Raw genomic sequence first — 6,127 nt, forward strand, 5'->3', positions numbered from 1 at the left:
TTAGGCAAGTCAAATTGTCTCATGCCATCTAAAAGTATATTCCCCTTCTTTCTACATCTCTTAAAAAGAGGCATATCATTGGAGACCCCACGAAGTTTCAGGCTACTTATTCTCTATTAAATTGACAGCTGAAGAAGACTGGTAAAAATGATCAAAGTTAAGTACTGACCACATATTAAGGCAAAATTATTTCTAGTAGCCAGAAAAGGTCTGAAATCATTTGCTGAATCAAGAAACAACATAAAAGTGCCAATTAGAGTAAGAAGATAAGTTTATTTGGGAACACATTTAGTCTGAGATGATGTTGAAATATCCAACGGGACTGATCTTGCACATGGCTAAAAGCTCAGGACTTTAATGTACGGAATTTAAAGACAAAGGAAAGTACTCCTTACTAGGGGAATACAAGAACAAACGGCAATTCCAAAAAGTCATTTTCTGCATTTAAAATAAAAGTTCTTAAAACACTAAAATCTGTAAACAGTAAATTCATATGTGGAATCCGTCATTAGACCCTTAACCTATATAAGTCACCTATTTCACTAATTCTTACATAAAATTATGACTACCTTATTATGAAACTTGGTAAATGACTTTTTTTTATCATGACAATCCATAATAAAGGTCACTAAAATTAAACCCAAGTATATAAGGTGGAAAAGTTGGTTGCTGATAAATTCCAATGGTGCATATTAAACAGCTAAACCTAGAGTCAATCAGTCAGCAAGCATTTATTAAGTATTTACTATATGTGATGCACCATGCTAAGTACTAGGAACACAAAGAAAAGCAAAATACAGTCCTTGCCCTCAAGGATTTCACATTCTAGTGGAGGAGACAACACAAAAACTGTACATACTAGATATGTACAGAGCAGAGGGAAGGCACTAGCAGTAGAGTTGTGGGGAGATGGGATAAGAAAAGCCACCTGCAGAAGGTGGTTATTTGAGTAGTCTTGAAAAAAGGGGAGGGAAGACAAAAGTGGAAGGTGAGGAAGGCAAGTGTTCCAAGCATGGAGGACAGCCAGTTCAAAGGCTAAGACGGAGTGTAACGTAGGAGGCACAGCAAGTTGGCTGATAGGAATGGATCCTAAGTATACAGAAATACTGGCCAGGGCAGTTCTCACCAGTAATCCTCGCTGGTTAGGAAGCTGAAGCTGATGGATTGTTTAGGTTTAGAATTCTGAATGACAGTAGACTAAGCCTATTAAGTGAGAGTACACATGAAAGCTGGCACCAGTCTGGTGAGCCCCCAAGAGAGGGGAGTCCCCAGGCTGCCTAAAAAGGGGCAAGCTTGCCCAGGTCAGAAATGGAGCCGATCAAAGCTCCCCTGCTGATCAGTAGTGGGATCCAGCAGAGAGTGGCTGCTGCACTTCCAGCTTGAGTGAGATGTGGTGACTGAATCTCAAAAATAAATTATGGTTAATTATTAAATTTAATTAATTATTAATCAACGGTAATATTTTAAGGTAATACTTTAAAAATAAAATATAAAAAATACATGGAGAGAAGTATAAAAAGACTAGCAAGGTAGGAAAACATATTGTAAAGAACTTTAATTGCTGAACAGAGGGATAGATAGATAGGTAGATAGATATAGAGATAGCTATATAGATATATAAAATTAGATGTAATAGGGAACCACTCTATACAATGAGTGACAGGGGTGGGGGTGGGGGATGACACAATTAGACCTGTGCTTTAGGAAATCACTTGGTCAACTGCAGAAAATTAGAGTGATCGACTACTGCACCAAACATCCTTCAAACATAGAGTATCCAAGAACAGAAATTGCGACATTTGTTTCAGTATACAAACCCTGAACATTCAGGAGCTTGTGACCCTAGTGGTGACAACCCTCAGAATGAATGTTCAAATATCATCTCTATGGAGATGATTCCCAGGTCTACATATCCAGCTTTTCTAGCCCATCATTACTAACTGCCTATTGGATATTTCAAACTAGAACTTCTATATACACCTCAAACTCAACATGTTCAAAACAGAACCCATCACCTTTCCTCTAAATCCCACCCCTCTTCCAAACTTCCCTATTGTGGGTACCACTATCTTTTCAATCATCCAGATTCACATCCATGGTGTCATCTTTGACTCTTTATTCTCATTCACCCTACATATACAATCATTTGCTAAGTTGTGTAATTTTTTTCCTTCCAAAATATATTGTTTGTGTCCCCTTCTCTACACTCACAGAGCTACAACCCTCATTCAAGTCCTTATTACCTTTTACCTTGACTGGCCAAAAGCTTTCTAACTGATCTCCCTGTCTGAGGTTTCCATTCACTCCAATCTAGCCTCTACATATTTCCCAAAGTGTCACACTCCTACTCAGTAAACTCTAGTAGTTCCCTAATACCTCTTTGACAAAAGAGAAAACTGTCTTATTTGGTAGTTCATGTTGTCACAATCTGGTCCCTTCCTATCTTTCCAGTCTCCTTACACATTACTCCCCTCCATGTATGCTATGGTCTAGCCACACTGGGATAGTTAATTTTACTCGCACCCAAAGCTCTATCTCCCATTTCCAGGTTTTTGCACTGTCTATTTGCATGTTTGGAATACTCTCCTTTCTCTCCCCTGCTTCTTACAATCTGGCTTTCTTCAGGACTCAGCTCAAATATCGCCATCTACAGGAGGCCTACCCTACTTCCCTGACCTGTGAGGTTTTCCCTGCTAAAGTTGCCTTATATCTTTGTGATGCATACATTTTGTATGCACCTTTTTATAATGAATTTTTCTCACATTAGAAAAGGGTTCACTGAGAGTAAGAGTAGTTTTTTTTTTTCTCTATATCCCCAATACTTAAGCATAGTGCCTGGCACAAAGTAAGTTTGTAATAAATCCTCACTAATCCTGGCCATGTCTTTCAATTCCTACTCCTATCTTTATTTTGGGTATACTGGCTTCCAGGCAGTGAACACAGCCAGAAATATATACACTGCACTCCAAGGTACAAAGGTATAACTCACACAACACAATCCTAAATGGCATACAACCCCACAAGACACCTCTGGGAAAAGGGGAATATATTATATATAAAAGGCTGATGTAGACATTGACTGACTAATATAATTTCTTAGGGAAATGTAACTGAGGAAGGATTGGTTTTTTGTTTCTATTTTTCCAGAAATGATGATTGCAATGATGATATTGTTGGGTGATTGATGACGATTATAATTATATAATAATTGTAAAAATGATTTACAAAGTAGCATCAATAACTCCATACCATATATACCTTATTTCTGTATACAATGTTTAAAAGAATGGCTTATGCAGTCAGTAAGGGTATCCTGCAATATATCAAGTATAAATAATGAGAAACAACTCAAGTGGTAAACTGCTACCCCTTGAGATGTTAGAATTATCTCATATTTGAAAGATATTTTAGGTTCATTAATTGACTATCAAACTGGATTATGGATACTTGTGCTTTGTTGTCAAGTTAAAAATTACTATCTCTATTGACCCAGCCACTTTACGTAGGAAATCTTAATTCCAACAATAGATTAATATGATATCCTTGCAAAATAAGCGTATGCAGTTAGAGCAGCATACTCTTCTTGTGATCATTGCCATCAATTTGCAAGCTATACTTAGGCTTTTGTAACAGAGTTTTCTCTGTGTGAAGTTAAATGGTTTGACTCTGGATTCAGCCTCATTAGTGTTATATTGCAACCAACTGAGCTAAACATTTAGCATGATACACAGAATACCAGAAATACTTCTGAAAGTAGGACTCAGTGTTTTCCATTCATTTGCTTTACCACCAACATTCCCTGTAACAATGAAAATCTTCATAAAGTAAAAATTTCTAAAATGATATAGAAGCCCAGTGACTTGAACCAATACTGATAAGAAAAAACTTTCTTAATAACATTTGATGACTCTTAGAAACAAAGTCCTTTTCCTTCACTTATTTTGCTATCTTTGACATTGAGAGAAGAAAAAAACCCTATAATTTTAATGCACCTGTGTAAAACTCCAAAACACTGCACAATTCATTGACCAATTTATCATTGTAGAGATGCGCATATCAAGGTTTAAAAGTGTTAAGAGTATAATAAAAACATCCCTTAAAAACCTAAGGATACAATCATCAATAAATGCTTACTTACCCAACAATTATTTTGTTTTGTCATCTAGTCAGCATGCAGAAAACATTTTTAGCTTTAAATGTGAAATATTTTTAGTCAGAGAACATCATTTGTCATCTAGCACAGCCCACACCTTTATAGAAATTCTTTCCCCAGCATCCATAACAAATGGTCTTTCAACAATTGCTTGAAAAACTCCAGTAAAAGGCAAATCATCGACTTTTGATGCAGTCTATCCCACTTTGGGAATTCACTGTTAGAATATTTTTCAATATATAAAGCTGAAATGCGTCTCTACAATTTCCACTCACTGATTCTAGTGTTCTCTTCTGGATGAATACAAATAGCATAAATTGAGTCCCTCTTCCACATAATAACCCCTCAACTACTTAAAGCTAGCTATCAACCTTCACCTAAACCTATCTCAAGCTTCCCATCCCCCATTAATGTTAGTGATTTGGTTAATCCATTTCCCAAAACTGCTTTTTGAGAAGGAATTTCAAGTTTTCAAGAAGAATTTTTTTTTTATAAATGTGATGGAAAATACTGAGGTTTTCAAGATTTATGGGCTGCTCTAGAATTTCATTTTCTGTGAAACTTTAAAAGCAGGAAAGATATTTAATGTCAATGAGAGAAAATAAAATTTTGCAATCTTTTACCTGAAATATATAGACTGAACAGCTTTATTGATTACTGTGCTATTTTAATGAAGACATGACCAAGGAAAAACAAATGTGAGGACAGAAAGACTGACAAATAGCTTTAAAATATTCTCTATAGTATAGTGATTCCACTGATTCTTTATGGCTTCTGCATTTTAGACCTGGTAATATTATGTGTGAAAGCAGGCTTCAGGGTCATTATTGTCTTACGCTAAAAGTCAGATCTATAAGGTCTATGATCACCTAAGTCTGAAGGAAGATGGCTCTTGGGGCAAAAATCTTCTCTCTCTCTATGTATACATATATATACATATATATGTATACATATATATATATATGTATATATATATATGTGTGTGTATATATATACACACACACACACACATACATACCAACATATATATAAATACACATGTATATGCATATGTAAATATATATTTAATCTAAATTTATATGTAAATAATATATTTACATGATATTAAAGATTAAATACTTACATGTTGTATTAAATATTATATGTACATCTTATTATATTATATATTTATTATATTTATATATGGCTTAAATATACATATATGCATTTATGTGTATGTATATACACACATATATACATACATACACATACATACATTTTTATATATCTAGGTCACAATCTACTTGATATTGGTAAATGTTAAGCCAACGATTCACACTTTCCTTCTCCTCTGAATATGCTCCTTGTGTTATATCACTTCTGAAAGTATAATATTAGGACTAAAGAGTAAAGAGGCAGAAAATGGAGGTTTTAAGTTTCTTGTAAAATATCTGAGTATACCACTTGCAAAAGATGGAAATCTAATGCTATTTTTTTTCGCTTTAAAAGAAAGCAGACCTGAAAAACAAGTTGTTAAAGGCAGTTTCACTAGAAAATATACATGATACAAATAAAGCACTAATACTCATTTGAAATCTCATAGGCTACAAGAACCATAAACAAGGAAAATTAAAGTTTATTCTCTTTTCCTTTTATTAGAAAAAATCATACCTAATACCATATTTCAATACCTCAGAGATCTATGATTTAGTCTGTGTGGAATAGCCTCTCCATCAATAATGGTCACAATAACTTCATCTTATGTTTTCACGGAATAGGAACAAAAAGTCATCATAGGTGACTGGCCATCTGGTGATGTGCCTCTCCAAACTCAGGTAAGTGGAAACTCAGACAACAAACATAGAGCCTATTGGCAGACCAAGTTCTGTGTGGATGAGGTTCTATTAATCTTATCGGTTCCTTTGACTGCCATTTTCCCTAAAATGTAAAAACAGCAATAGCCTCCTTTGCTTTAGAAACAAGAAACAGAAAAAT

Source organism: Trichosurus vulpecula, chromosome 6 (genome assembly GCF_011100635.1).
Source record: "Trichosurus vulpecula isolate mTriVul1 chromosome 6, mTriVul1.pri, whole genome shotgun sequence".
Taxonomy (NCBI): Eukaryota; Metazoa; Chordata; class Mammalia; order Diprotodontia; family Phalangeridae; genus Trichosurus; species Trichosurus vulpecula.